This window comes from Tachyglossus aculeatus, chromosome X4, assembly GCF_015852505.1.
Source record: "Tachyglossus aculeatus isolate mTacAcu1 chromosome X4, mTacAcu1.pri, whole genome shotgun sequence".
Lineage (NCBI taxonomy): Eukaryota > Metazoa > Chordata > Mammalia > Monotremata > Tachyglossidae > Tachyglossus > Tachyglossus aculeatus.
In genome coordinates, this window is record NC_052098.1 from 37882042 (window position 1) to 37898362 (window position 16321).

Consider the following 16321-nt stretch of genomic DNA (forward strand, 5'->3'; position numbering starts at 1 on the left):
GGTCATGGGGTTTGGGTCATAGTGACACCAGGAGCCCCACTCCAGAATGGTTTTTTTCTTTAAAATGACCTGAAAACATGATTTCTTAGACTATAGCTTTTCTTGTTAGAAAGATTTACAGCATTCCACACTTTCCTTTAGTGGACACAAGGCATGATGCTTAGCTATGCCTACGTATTTGATTTTCCAGCTTTTCATTGTTGTTCTAAAATTGCATATACCACAGCCATTCATCTCCGAGGTTTCTAAAGCTCCAACTAGAATGCATATTGATGTGGAGGAAATGTATCTGCAAATGAAATTTGTCCCCTAAAGCTACCCTGGATTCATTTTAAATAATGTAAATGAGATCCTATCTTTAGAAACACCCGGGGAAAATTGATGTTGGAGCTAGACACTGGTTTATATTTCAAATCAAGACTCTAAAGCATTCATGAATGGTAGTGATTTGTTTAATCTGTTACAAACCAGAAGTCTTCTTAATATGGGTCAGCTTCTCTGATAACAGGCTCTGCTTAGCTGCATTTTCAATGACTGGGCAGCGGTAGATACAGGATGTTGGGTAGAATCCTGTTCATCAATCAATGGAATGTATCGAGCACTTACTATGTGCAGAGCACTGTATTAAGCGCTTGGGTGAGTACCAATACAACAGGGCATGCCAAAGCCTCTTTCAGAGCAATTGGTAGTGAAACCATTGTACGATGTACTACAGATGGATTGTGTAAGGACGGTATACACTTCCCTACTTGATGAATCCTGTATTATAATCACTTTATAATCAGTCAATCCATCATATTTATTGAGCGCTTACTGTGTAAAGAGCTCTGTACTAAGTGCTCAGGAGAGCACAATAAAATAGTTGACAGACACATTCCCTGCCCACATCAAGCTTACCGTATAGATGGGATACCTAGTGTATAGAGCACGGGCCTGGGAATCAGTGTGCAGTGTGACCTTGGACAAGTCACTTAACTTCTCTGTACTTCAGTTACCTCATCTGTAAAGTGGGGATTGAGGCTGTGAGCCCCATGTGGACAGGGACTGTGTCCAACCTGATTAACTTGTATCTACCCCAGTGCTTAGATCAGAGCTTGACACATAGTAAGTGCTTAACAAGTACTACTATTATTATTGTTATTAATAATAATTAATAATTATGATATTTGTTAAGCACTTACTATGTGCCAAGCACTGTTCTAAGCACTGGGGTAGATACAAGGTAATCAGGTTGTCCCACATGAGGCTCACAGGCTCAATCCCCATTTTACAGATGAGGTAACTGAGGCACAGAGAAGTTAAGTGACTTGCCCAAGGTCATACAGCAGACAAATGGTGAAACCAGCATTAGAACCCATGATCTCTGACTCCCAAGCCTGGACTCTTTCCACTAAGCCATGCTGCTTCCCTATAGGTGCCTCTCATTTGACACCATCATGTTCTATCCAGATAGCCGCTCAATGTTTTAAGCAAGTTCCCTAATTCCCTAGCAGCTTTCTATCCAAAACACATCGTGAAAACATGTTATGGAAGACCTGAGGATACTGGTTATTACTCCAACTCTCAAAACAAACAATGTGGAATCTGTTGCATCCATTTTGACCACTCCTAGAGAGGATGCCTGTGGGTCCCTGGCTTAAAAAAAAAAAATCTCAACTGATAAACAAAAGATTCATCCAGTCAAGAAGTTTTATTCAAATTCTAAGGGATGAATTTTCATCCAAATCGTGGAAGCTTGAGCAGTTAAGGCAGAAGAAGCAGCGTGGTCTAGTGGAAAGAGCATGAGCCTGGGAGTCAGAGGATCTGGGTTCTAATCCCAGCTCTGCCATGTATCTACTATGTGCTCTTGGGTAACTCACTTCACTTCTCTGTGTCTGTTTCCTCTTTTGTAAAAATGGGGATTAAGACTCTGAGTCTCATGTGGGACAGGGACTATGTCCAACTCGATTATCTTATATCTACCCCAGGGCTTAGTACAGTGCCCGGCACATAGTAAGTGCTTAACAAATACTGAGTATTATTAGCAATAATATTAATAATAAGCTTCTCCTTGTATTACATCTTCTCTCTTTCGATAATTGCAGCTTTTCCCACATAAGAGCTAATGAAGAGGAAAAGTCGCCAATGAAAAACACCCTAGCTGAGCTACAACTTCTCACTGCTGCGAGCAGCATTGGGGAAAAAGGTTCTAGTATTAATGTGCCTTGTCAGAAAACTCTTACAACCTCTAGTAAATCATCTTCTCTCTTGGCCATGATGTAGTTATAAATAGGCTCACAATGAGTTCTGAATTCTCTCCATGTAAATCATGCCACATACCATTATCTGATATCCTTGAATTAAGCCTGCATGGCCTTGGGGCCATGCAGGGGAGGTTGAAGCAGTCAGCTGTCTCCTTTAGTAATAACTGCTGTACCTTAAGGACTTCCAGTCAGACAATAAATAACATTTTCAAATCTGCACCTTGACTCTGACTAGGACTAGAAATGAAGAATGATTTCCTTGCTGTTAAAGTTGAACTCCAGCAAAAGGTCAAACCTTTCAGCAAAAGGACCAACAACAATAAACCTGTTTAATCATAGAAAAAGCTGGGGTACTGCTAACTTGGGGACTTTCTTTTAGCATGAGCCTGAGCTCTAATAATTATGAAGATGCCAAGCAATCCTCCTCTCTTCACCTCTGACCCTGCTCCCCAAGCTAAATGGAGGGGTGATGAATTCCAGCCATTGTAGACCCCAGAGCCGAGAAGCATATTCACTGTTCCAGCGATCTACGCGTTCTCTTGCCAAATCACTTGGTGCCATTCCCATGCAGGTTTGTTTTATTGTGTGGAGAATATGGAAAGGCAGATGGAATTGTGGTTGTTGCATTTTCTCCACACAGTTGTTGAGAATTTGGTAGCATTTCTATGACTTAGAAACACTTCACTTGAAGATACACAAATTTATCAGGTGATTAGCGGCCCCCACTATTTCTTCAGCAGTATGCAGAGGAAAGAATTGTTTCAGATTTACATTTTTTAAAATAAAAAAGAATAAATGGGTTTTGTGAGAAACCCACTGTGAGATTTTAATTTTCTTCACCTCCAGAATGCTGAAACTGTAAGCCACACCGAAGTCATATTAATGTGAGAAGGAATAACTGTCAGGCTGTAGTTTCTCTGGAAAATAATTTTGGTTGGTTGGTGATGCCTTTTGCACCCAAATTGGGCTCTCATTAGCTGTTTGCTAAAATGTATTCAGTTACCCTTTTCCCTTTCTCCTCTGCCTCTTCAACCTCTTGTTAGTTCTCCGGTAAAGACAGAATAAGAAAATAATCTTTTTCAGAGGTGAAAGAGCTATTGGCTTTCTTTTCCCTGCAAAATAATTCCAAAAGCAGCTCATTTACATCATCTTGGATTCTGCTACTATTGTACAATAATCCACTCTGTACCAGCGCCAATCCTCCACTCCTCCCTCCCGGCCCACTCCCTCCCCTCCTCCCCGTCCCCACCCCATCCCAGTTCTCCTTTCCCATCGCCACCCCTCTTCCCACTCTCCCCGCCTAGGCCCCCCGCCAACTCATCCCAATCCAAACCCTCCCCACCCCTCGCACCCTTCCCCCTCCCTCCCCTCCCTTGACAGCTACTGCCAAGTGTGGCCTCTGGAACCCCTGCTCCATTTAAGTTAGATCAATTTCATCCTGGATCTATTCCTTTCCAGCTCTACTCCTCCTCGCCCTAACTGAAACATGGTTGTCTCCGGACGACACGGTCTCTTCTGCTGCTCTCTCCAGTGGAGGCCTCTTCTTCTCCCACTCCCACAGACTCACCGGAAAAGGAGGAGGTGTCGATTTCCTTCTCGCCCCCTAGTATCACTTTCGCACTATCCCTTCTCCCCCTCCCCCTTCCCTTTCCTTCCCTTCCTTTGAGGCCCACATTATTCACCTCTACCACCCCCTCCAGATTTTTGTAGCCATCATCTACTGCCCCCCTGGCCCCACCTCCAACTTTTTTTTAACGATTTTGACCCCTTCCTCACCTTCCTTCTCTCCTTTTCCATGCCCACTCTGATCCTCGGAGACTTCAACATCCACATGGATATCCCTGATGACTCCTCTGCTGTCCGCCTTCTATCTCTCCTTGACGCTGCCAACCTCTTGCTCCACCCCACCTCACACACTCACCAACTTGGTCATACCCTCGACCTCATCATCTCCTACCGCTGCACTGTGTCCACCCTCACCAACTCTGAAATCCCTCTCTCTGATCATAATCTTCTCACCTGCCTCCTCACTCACACTCCTTTCCCCTGTAAATCCATATTACTCCCTCACAGAGATCTCCGCTCTCTTGACCCCATCCATCTTTCTGAGCGCCTCACACCCCACCTCGCCTCCCTCTCCTCTCTACCCAATCTTGATGATCAGATTACTGCTCTCAACTCTACCCTTTCTACTCAGCTAGACTCGCTCGCTCCCCTTTCCCTTCGCCACTCTCGTACCACTAACCCACAGCCCTGGATCACTGCCACTGTCTGCCTCCTTTACTCTTATGCTCGAGCTGCCGAACGCTGCTGGCGAAAGTCTAAACACCATGCCAACCTCGTTCACTTCAGTTTTATCCTTTCCTGCCTTAACTCAGCCCTCTCCTCTGCCAGACAAAACTATTTCTCCTCCCTTATTGACACCCATGCCCATCATCCCCGTCAGCTCTTCCGTACATTCAACTCCCTTCTCAGGCCCCCGGTTCCTCCCCCTCCTCCTTCCATCACCCCCAACGATCTGGCCTCCTACTTCATTAACAAAATTAAATCCATCAGGTCCGACCTCCCCAAAGTCACTCCTCCACCTTCTCCAACCCCCCGGCTCTCAACACTCTCTGCTACTCTCCCATCCTTCCCAGCAGTATCCTCAGAGGAGCGCTCCTCCCTCCTCTCAAGTGCTACTCCGGCCACCTGTGCTTCTGACCCCATTCCCTCTCATCTCATGAAATCTCTCGCTCCGTCCCTTCTCCCCTCCTTAACTTCCATCTTCAACCGCTCACTCTCCACTGGTTCCTTCCCCTCTGCCTTCAAACATGCCCATGTCTCTCCCATTCTAAAAAACCCCTCTCTTGACCCCACCTCACCTTCTAGTTATTGCCCCATCACCCTCCTACCATTCCTTTCCAAACTCCTTGAATGAGTTGTCTACACGCGCTGCCTCGAATTCCTCAACACCAACTCTCTCCTCGACCCCCTCCAGTCTGACTTCCGTCCCCTACATTCCACCGAAACTGCCCTCTCAAAGGTCACCAATGACCACCTGCTTGCCAAATCCAACGGCTCATACTCTATCCTAATCCTCCTCGACCTCTCAGCTGCCTTTGACACTGTGGACCACCCTCTTCTCCTCAACATGCTATCCAACCTTGGCTTCACAGACTCCATCCTCTCCTGGTTCTCCTCTTATCTCTCCGGTCGTTCATTTTCAGCCTCTTTTGCAGGCTCTTCCTCCCTCTCCCATCCCCTTACTGTGGGGGTTCCTCAAGGTTCTGTTCTTGGTGCCCTTCTGTTCTCGATCTACACTCACTCCCTTGGTGACCTCATTCGCTCCCACGGCTTCAACTATCATCTCTATGCTGATGACACCCAAATCTACATCTCTGCCCCTGCTCTCTCCCCCTCCCTCCAGACTCGCATCTCCTCCTGCCTTCAGGACATCTCCATCTGGATGTCTGCCTGACACCTAAAACTCAACATGTCCAAGACTGAACTTTTTGTCTTCCCTCCCAAATCCTGCCCTCTCCCTGACTTTCCCATCACTGTTGATGGCACTACCATCCTTCCCGTCTCACAAGCCCGCAGCCTTGGTGTCATCCTCGACTCCGCTCTCTCATTCACCCCTCACATCGAAGCCATCACCAAAACTTGCCGGTCTCAGCTCCGGAACATTGCCAGGATCTGCCCTTTCCTCTCCATCCAAACCGCTACCCTGCTCGTTCAAGCTCTCATCCTATCCCGCCTGGACTACTGCATCAGCCTTCTCTCTGATCTCCCATCCTCGTGTCTCTCCCCACTTCAATCCATACTTCATGCTGCTGCCCAGATTGTCTTTGTCCAGAAATGCTCTGGGCATGTTACTCCCCTCCTCAAAAATCTCCAGTGGCTACCAATCTGCACATCAGGCAGAAACTCCTCACCCTTGGCTTCAAGGCTCTCCATCACCTTGCCTCCTCCTACCTCACCTGCCTTCTCTCCTTCTACAGCCCAGCCCACACCCTCTGCTCCTCTGCTGCTAATCTCCTCACCATGCCTCGTTCTCGCCTGTCCCGCCGTCGACCCCCGGCCCATGTCATCCCCCTGGCCTGAAATGCCCTCCCTCTGCCCATCTGCCAAGCTAGCTCTTTTTCTCCCTTCAAGGCCCTACTGAGAGCTCACCTCCTCCAGGAGGCCATCCCAGACTGAGCCCCCCCTTCCTCTCCCCCTCATTCCCTTCTCCATCCCCCCATCTTACCTCCTTCCTTTCCCCACAGCACCTGTACATATGTATGTATGTTTGTACATATTTATTACTCTATTTATTTTACTTGTACTTATCTACTGTATTTATTTTATTTTGTTAATATGTTTGGTTTTGTTCTCTGTCTCCCCCTTCTAGACTGTGAGCCCACTGTTGGGTAGGGACTGTCTCTATATGTTGCCAACTTGTACTTCCCAAGTGCTTAGTACAGTGCTGTGCACACAGTAAGCACTCAATAAATATGATTGATTGATTGATTGATTGTGGTCTATGCTGCTAATCTGCAGTCCCTGAGCGGGGTGGGGGAGGGTGGGGTGTCACTGGTGTTGCTCACACTGGGTTATGAGCCAGCTAAAATGTAGTATACTACTACTGATTCCAAACTAATGTAATTCCTTTAATGGCACTGCATAGCATATTGCTTTGCAGGGGTCTTTTAAGAGTCTGATTTTCTAAACATCAAAACAAAATTCTAAAGGCACCATAAAACAGTCATTGTGGCAGAATTATCCACAGGACAAAGCATCACACAGAATAATTCCTTTTGTACTTTCCAATCGATGCATAGTCTGATTTCCCAACTCTTTTTGGGGTGTTCATCCTGCAGGTTTGCATGCGCTCGAGACCTAAGGGAAGTTCTAAGAGGGGCCTCCCCCGGGAAGGACTGGGGAAACCTAAGGGTTTTGAACCCATTGCCTGATTTTGAATGGACTGCCTGTGATACACTCTAGTAGGCTTCAGAGTAATCTAACTTTTTCATTCAACAGAAGTTTTCTTTTGGGAGCTGGACTGTTCAGAGTTCTGGTTTGAGAGAAACTCCAGCTAATAAATCATTGTGTATTTGTGAAGAACTTACTTTGTGCCAAGCACTGGGATAGAAACAGTACAAGTAGATTGGACACAGTCCCCATCTCATTTAGGTCTTGCAGTTTAACGGAGAGAAAAAACAAGTATTTAATCCCTATTTTACAGATGAGGAAACTGAGGCACAGAATTGTTAAGTGACTTGCCCAAGGTCACCCAGCAGGCAAGTGGCAGAGCTGGGATCATTTTAGTGGTCAGCAACTAGTCCTGGAACAAGCTTACCTTCCACACTCCATAGAGACTGTATTAGAAACCTTGAATCATTAATAATAATAATTCATTCAATCCTATTGAGCGCTTACTATGTCAATCAATCAATCGAATTTATTAAGCACTTACTGTGTGCAGAGCACTGTACTAAGTGCTTGGGAAGTACAAGTTGGCAACATATAGGGATGGTCCCTACCCAACAGTGGGCTCACAGTTTAGAAGGGGAAGACAGAGAACAAAACAAAACATATTAACAAAATAAAATAAATAGAATAGATATGTACAAGTAAAATAAATAAATAAATAGAGTAATAAATACATACAAACATATATACATATATACAGGTGCTGTGGGGAAGGTAAGAAGGTAAGACGGGGGGATGGAGAGGAGGGTGAGGGGGAGAGAAAGGAGGGGGCTCAGTCTGGGAAGGCCTCCTGGAGGAGGTGAGCTCTCAGTAGGGCCTTGAAGGGAGGAAGAGAGCTCGCTTGGCGGATGTGGGGAGGGAGGGCATTCCAAGCCAGGGGGATGACGTGGGCCGGGGGTCGACGGCGGGACAGGCGAGAACGAGGCACGGTGAGAAGATTAGTGGCAGAGGAGCGGAGAGTGTGGGCTGGGCTGTAGAAGGAGAGAAAGGAGGTGAGGCAGGAGGGGGCGAGGTGATGGAGAGCCTTGAAGCCGAGGGTGAGGAGTTTCTGCCTCATGCGTAGGTTGATTGGTAGCCACTGGAGATTTTTGAGGAGGGGAGTAACATGCCCAGAGCATTTCTGGACAAAGACAATCCGGGCAGCAGCATGAAGTATGGATTGAAGTGGGGAGAGACACGAGGATGGGAGATCAGAGAGAAGGCTGATGCAGTAGTCCAGACGGGATAGGATGAGAGCTTGAACGAGCAGGGTAGCGGTTTGGATGGAGAGGAAAGGGCGGATCTTGGCAATGTTGCGGAGCTGAGACCAGCAGGTTTTGGTGACGGCTTGGATGTGAGGGATGAATGAGAGAGCGGAGTCGAGGATGACACCAAGGTTGCAGGCTTGTGAGACGGGAAGAATGGTAGTGCCGTCAACAGTGATGGGAAAGTCAGGGAGAGGGCAGGGTTTGGGAGGGAAGACAAGGAGTTCAGTCTTGGACATGTTGAGTATTAGGTGGCAGGCAGACATCCAGATGGAGATGTCCTGAAGGCAGGAGGAGATTTGAGCCTGGAGAGAGGGAGAGAGAGCAGGGGCAGAGATGTAGATTTGGGTGTCATCAGCGTAGAGATGATAGTTGAAGCCGTGGAAGCGAATGAGGTCACCAATGGAGTGAGTGTAGATCGAGAACAGAAGGGGACCAAGAACTGAACCTTGAGGAACCCCCACAGTAAAGGGATGGGAGGGGGAGGAGGAGCCTGCAAAAGAGACTGAGAATGAACGACCAGAGAGATGAGGAGAACCAGGAGAGGAAAGAGTCTGTGAAGCCAAGGCTGGATAGCATGTTGAGGAGAAGTGGGTGGTCCACAGTGTCGAAGGCAGCTGATAGGTCGAGGAGGATTAGAACAGAGTATGAGCCGTTGGATTTGGCAAGCTGGAGGTCTTTGGTGACCTTTGAGAGAGCAGTGTCCATGGAATGTAGGGGATGGAAGCCAGACTGGAAGGGGTGGAGGAGAGAGTTGGTGTTGAGGAATTCGAGGCAGCGCGTGTAGATGACTCGTTCAAGGAGTTTGGAAAGGAATGGTAGGAGGGAGATGGGGCGATAACTAGAAGGTGAGGTGGGGTCAGGAGAGGGTTTTTTTAGGATGGGAGAGACATGGGCATGTTTGAAGGCAGAGGGGAAGGAACCAGTGGAGAGTGAGCGGTTGAAGATGGAAGTTAGGGAGGGGAGAAGGAAAAGAGCGAGAGATTTCATGAGATGAGAGGGAATGGGGTCAGAAGCACAGGTGGCTGGAGTAGCACTTGAGAGGAGGGAGGGGAGCTCCTCTGAAGATACTGCTGGGAAGGATGGGAGAGTAGCAGAGAGTGTTGAGAGCCGGGGTGTTGCAGAAGGGGGGGGGGGGGGGAGTGACTTTGGGGAGGTCAGACTTGATGGATTTAATTTTTATACTCATCTGTAGCTTAGCAAATAGGTAAGACCACAGACTGGAGCCATTCTTCACTCGTTATAGGCAGGGAACATGTCCACTAATTCTGATGTATCGTACTCTCCCAAGTGCTTAGTACAGAACTCTACATGTACTAAGTGTTTAATAAATACCATTGATTGATTGATTGCTACCAGCCATCTCACAGGAGAAAACAGGAGAAACACAGTGGTTGGAAATGACTACTGCTCATATATTAAATAGCCCAGGTAACCCTCCCAGTGCAAACCATAACTACTCCTTTAAAAAAACCCCTCAAGTCCATGTGTATGTTTGTATGTGTTCCTCTGTTTGTGTGTGCATATATGTGTATGTGTCCATATGTTTTTCTGTGTGTTTCTGTCCTTGGTGTATTTGCATCATGTGTGTTTGTATGATCTGTGCCCACATATGTGTGTGTGTTTGTGTTCAACTGAGATCTTAAGTTCAAAAATCAGTTGCAACAAAGGTTTCAAATGAAACAGCTTTGAGCTGTTGTGCATTGGGTCAGCAATCAGGTAAATGGGCTTTTAATTCAGGTAACGTCCATTAATGTAAAGGAATACTGGGAGTCTGGAGTCTGGGAAGGGAGATGTTTCTGTATATTCCTTTGTTTCTTGGGAGTGAAACAAAATAAAAATAAATGACAACTCACCTCCCTTTGCAGTTGAGAACTGGGCAACTCTATTTGTTCCCTTCTGGTAGGGTTTCATGGGCTATTTAACACATGAGCAGTGTTTATTTCCAACCAGTGTTTTTCTCCTATTCTCTGGTTTTCTCCTGCAAAGCCTGAAAGTACATTCTCTTCTCTTCTAAGTCCATATTTTGTTTAGGTTTAGTAGGTATCGGTGGTGGCATCACCCTCCTTTCCCCCAGCCCCTTATATTAACATTTAAATGCCAGAACCTATAATTTCCTACAGAAACTCTACTTAATCTGAAGCGTTACCCTGCATAATTACAACCTGGCTCAACCTCAATTTATCCAATGTTTACTGTAGCATTTAAACCTCTTGGGACAACACTGTGTGAGGATTTTTTTTTGCATATGGAAAGATTTTCAACATAAGCTTGTGCACAATTAAAAATATTTTACAACTCAGTAGTAATGGATGACTGTTCAAACTAAGTCAAAATGGAGCAAAGTCTGAACATGAGCTAAGTCTCTCTCAAAACTGTGGTAGTCTGACCATCAACAGGGTCAGAGTCCTTGTGGTGAAGTTTGCATAAAAATAAGCATTAATACCTTGGCTCTTTACTGTTAGCTATACTTCTCCTTATCACTAGCCAGTGAAACAGCAGGGGGACACCGTTCAATGAAATATACTTTTCCTTCTAATGTATAAAGGTAGATTTTTCAGAAACTGCCAATAATATTAATGAATTTATAGCTTTCAGCATCCTAGCATATTTTGGTCCATGTAATAGCTAACTGACCATAGCAGACATAGAGTTGTGGGTCAAGAATGAAACAGCAAAAGATCAAACCATTTCCACAGCCAGGCAGACTAAATAATGGAGATTAAATATGAATAATGCAAGTTGTCTGAAGTTCAGAGGACTCTCTAAAATTGTAACATCGTCTGGATGGATCTCTCATGAATGGTGGGGTTGTTACGGAATGAGACTGACTTATTAAGCCTTTTCTTTCTTGGGGAGCCCCTCTAACAAAAAACGCTGTTCCCAAGTATCTTCGCAGTGGCTGGAATGGTAACACAAGCGGTATCTCCGAACATCAGATGGTAAATCCAAGCATATTAATTACATCATTAAAATAACATTTGGTATACCACTGACATGCATTACAATAACAATAACCTGTATGTATTATAAGATGCACTGCCAGCATGTAATACTGTGAATGTAGACAACTGAGATATTCCATGCCATCATTTCATGGGATAAATAAATACTGTCAGATGAACAAAGAGCTGATATTTCCATAAAAATGGCTCTGAACTACTTGTTGGGGGGGGGGGGGGGGGGGGGGGGGAGAGGGAGAGAGAGGGAGAGAGAGAGAGAGAGAGAGAGAGAGAGAGAGAGAGGTGTGTGTGTGTGTGTGTGTGTGTGTGTGTGTGTGTGTGTGTCCGGCCACAATTTAAAAACCAGCGGTTTCAGCGTAGGTTGAGCTACTTGGTTGCCTCTGCTGGAGAGGAGAGGCCATGTCAGTGGAGTCATTACCACCGAGAGTGAGAATGCTTGTGCTCAGTGTCACTGGCAGCTGACAAACCCATGCGTGAAGCCAAGCACTACTAAATGATTCAGTTTTTCTGAGAGGGCTTAGCTCTACTTGTGGGGTAAAAGCATTTTTTTTTCTGGACTATAAAAGCAAAATAATCGCAAAAACAAAAAAGAATTCCCCCACCCCGCCCAAACAGACACACACATAAGGGGAAACTTGTACCAGCTTTCTCATCATGCAGAGGTGAGAGAATGGGCCAAAGAAAGCTCACTGAAGCAGAACAGGATTTACCAAGCCCCCCAAGATAGCCAGGGTACAGTCTAACAGCAGCAAACCTCCTACAATGTGATTGTCTGGGAAAGACAGAGTACTGAATGGGCAAGCTGGTTTTTTAGGGGTCTGAGGATCTGCTGTGCTCAAGTGGGGAATCACTCCTTCTGTTAAAGCCATTTTCTGCAAAACCCATTTCATCTCACAGCATCTGGGAAGACACTGACCCTCCTGCCCCTCACAACTGCCAACCCCCCCACACCAGCTCACAGGTGGATTTCAAAGGGAAATGAATTTCCCCTTAGAGACCTCATGTAGTTCCACTTATCATTCCCTCATTGGGGAAGCTTAAGAAAAAACCTGATGAGGTTGTCAATGCAAATTTATTTCCTTAACATTAATTTGTTATTTACTTCAATAACATTCAAAAATCATTTCATTTGTTTTATGTAGAGGTGTTAGACAGTGAGGTCATAGCCAAAGCAGTGTGCTTTAAAGCCTTTTCAAACAGGCCTGGCTGAAATATTGGCAAGAGAACAGCAGGGAAAGCAAAGGTCAAAAAACTATAAAACCCAGGATGCAAAGGGGCTGGTTTGCTTGTATTCATCCCAGCACTTAGTACAGTGCCTGGTACATAGTAAGTGCTTAACAAATCTACAATTATTATTAACTGTTTTGACTTTAGCTCTGTTGTGCCTTGATCTGTTACTTCTACCTGGAATCTGTCTAGAAGAAGTTCTCCAGGTGGTGAGGTACCTTCTCTCTCTCTCTCTCTCTCTCTCTCTCTCTCTAAATATCTATCTATCTATCTATCTATCTATCTATCTATCTATATCAAATGCCAATATGTCTTTTGTGATTCATAGCAACTTTATGGACACAATTTTTCCAGAATGTCTTATCTTCTGCCTGTAAAATTGCTAATGACTCTTCCGTTATTGCTGTTATAGCTTCCATCCATCTAGCTGCTGGTCTGCCTCTTCCATGTGCTCCTTGGACTTTTCCTAGCATTAGTGTCTTCCCCAGAGAATTAGTCCTCCTGATGATGTGTCCAAAATTTGCTAATCTAAGTCGAGTCATTTGGCCTTCGAAAGACCACATTGGCTTAATTGGCTCAGAATGCATTTGTTTGTTTTTTGGGCAGTCCATGGTATTCACAAAAGCCTTCTTCAACATCACATTTTAAAAGAATCAATCTCTTTCTATCCTGTTTTTTCACTGTCCAGCTTTCAGATCCATACAGTGTCACTGGGAACACCATAGAATTGACAAATTGTATTTTTGTGGCAATGTTACAGCAGCACATTTCATGATTTTTTTCTAGGCTCTGCATAGCATATCTTCCTAGCATTAATCTTAACTTATATCTCTAGTATTAATTAACCTATACCTCTGGTAAAAAGGAAGCTAGGGCAAGATAATTTGGGATTGTTTCATCCTAAAACCTTTTCCATCCATTTCCCCACATCCAAAAGCCTTAGGTCATCTAGTTACCCAAACAAACGTTGAGCAGCTTTGATAATCAGACAGGCATGCGTTACATTTGCTGTGTCCAACTTGATTTGCTTGTATCCACCCCAGCGCTTAGTACAGTGCCTGGCACATAGTAAGCACTTAACAAATGCCATGATTATTTGCTGCTTTAAACTTTTGTGGTTTTAAATATTCTGTAAACCTCAGTCTTATTATCTCTCTGTTGTCTTGTCTTATGCTGTCAACTCATCTCCGACCCATAGTGATGCCATGGACACATCTCTCCCAGAGTGCCCCACCTCTATCTGCAATCATTCTGGTAGCATCTCCATAGAGTTTTCTTGGTAAAAATACAGAAATGGTTTACCATTGCCTCCTTCCATGTGGTAAACTTGTGTCTCCACCCTCGAGTCTCTCCTATGCCGCTGCTGCCCAGCACAGGTTAGCTTTGACTTGTAGCAGATTGCCTTCCACTTGCTAGCCACTGCCCAAACTAGGATTGGAATGGATATGCCTCTGCTTGAGTCTCCCTCCCATAGTCGAGACTAGTAGAGTACTGGAAACTTCCCAGGTGCGACCCTGAGAGGGGATCTCTCTATTAGTATTCTTTTAATATTGATTAGATCTTAACTTTGACCATTATTTGGTTTGGAAATCTGGTTCAGCCCCGATACTGGGGTCTTTGCAGGGTTGGCAAAGGGCTCTTGTCCCAACACCTATACACCCCTTTTTTAAATCTGGATTGTATTTAACATGTGAAGGAGTCAAGCCATTTTATATTTAATCTTGGTTTCATGTTTTACATCTAGGAGACCCCAATCCTAATCTCTCGAAGCAAAAACTTCCAAGTCTAATAAGGGGGCAATTTCAAAGCTGATTTTTTTTTGGATAAAGATGGATTGGTGATGGTATTGCTTTTTTATTATCTCTATTAACATCACCATCAACCTTAATAATATCGTGTACTTTTATTTTACCAACAAGTGGTAAGCATGTGGACTTCATTCCTACTGGAAGAGAAGCAGCCCAAACTATTAATGGGTTCAAGAAGGGTGTAGATAGATTCTTGGAGGAGTGGTCCATGATGAGTTACTGGAGGGAAAGTTGACATGGGGAGGTTCATCCCTAATCAGGAGGATAAACTGTAGTGGAAGCACTCAATTGTATTTATTGAGCGCTTAATGTATGCAGAGCACTGTATTCGACACTAGGGAAAGTACAGTATAACAGAGCTGTTAGACATATTCCCTGCCCACAGTGAGCTTACAGTCTAGAAGGGGAGACAGACATTAATATAAATTACAGATATGTACAGAAGTGCTGTGGGGCAATGGGAAGGGTGAATGAAGGGAGCAAATCCAAGTGCAAGGATGACGCACAGGGAGTGGGAGAAGTGGACATGAGGGCTTAATCGATGTTGGAGATTCACGCTAAGCCTACTTGGGGTACATTTCAGGTACCCTGCTGGCAGGTGCTAGATGATGGCAGTAGCAGTGATCCTTAAGTAGTTAATCACTAATTGCAAGTCTAGATTTCAAAGTTTGGTTGGTTTGATGACACATTCCTAAAAAGCCCAAAGCATTTGCAGCTGAGCTCAAGATGGAATACATACTTTTCCATACAAACTGGAATATGGGGAGAGATATTCTAGACTGTAAACCTGGTGAGGGCAGGGATTGTCTCTATTACTGAATAGTACTTTCCAAGCGCTTAGTATAGTGCCCTGCATACAGTAAGAGCTCAATAAATACGATTGAATGAAAGGATTGAATGAATGATATCCCTCAGTGAGGATACTCAGCTTCCAGTGAGTAGGACTTCAAGAGGTGAGACCCTGCAAAAATCTAATTTAGCCTAGATTTTTTTGCCTGTAGACTGGAGTGTACTGCTGTTTGCCTCCCTGGGCAAGGATTAGATTATTTTGCCCTGAGTGGCCTTAGGAAGAAGTGATTGCTCCTGAAAGGCTTATTCACAGTTTGAGTTGTTTACCTAGTATTCATTTAGACTCCGCTGGGAATAAAGTGGTGCCTGAAGATTCTTAGCGTCCTCTGTCTTGGAAGAGAGATGCAGAGAGCCACCTCATTGCTGTGCTCTATTCTGCCTTTCCCTCACTCCCCATGTGCCAGCATGGAGGGGACCATCTGCAGGGCTGTGTGGGCACGAAGCTAGCTCCTCAGTCACTCAGTCAATCGTATTTATTGAGCACTTACTGTGTGCAGAGCACTGTACTAAGCACTTGGGACAGTACAATATAACAATCACTGGAAACATTCCCTGCCCATAACGAGCTTACAGGCTAGAGGAGGGCAGACATTGGGCTAGGATGTAAGGGACTGCCCATGCACACAAATGTACTTTTGATCTCCCACAGTGGCATACAGTCTCCCTAAGAAAAAGCTGGGCCCATCCTAAAAAAAACCCTCTCTTGACCCCACCTCCCCTTCTAGTTATCACCCTATCTCCCTCCTACCATTCCTTTCCAAACTCCTTGAATGTGTCGTCTACACCCGCTGCCTCGAATTCCTCAATGCCAACTCTCTCCTCAACCCCCTCCAATCTAGCTTCCGTCCCCTACATTCCACTGAAACTGCCCTCTCAAAGGTCACCAATGACCTCCTGCTTGCCAAATCCAACAGCTCCTACTCTATCCTAATCCTTCTCGACCTCTCAGCTGCCTTCGACACTGTGGACCACCCCCTTCTCCTCAATATGCTATCCAACCTTGGCTTCACAGACTCCATCCTCTCCTGGTT

The 16321-nt window shown here is 45.2% G+C and overlaps 1 non-coding gene across 1 annotated transcript; it reads right to left on the reverse strand.

Annotated features, from left to right (window-relative positions):
- Positions 1-14019: 14019 nt before the first annotated feature.
- Positions 14020-14157, reverse strand: LOC119948572. Its single transcript, XR_005456959.1, has one exon. It is a non-coding gene; the product is annotated as a small nucleolar RNA SNORA7 (small nucleolar RNA).
- Between the last annotated feature and the right edge of the window lie 2164 nt (positions 14158-16321).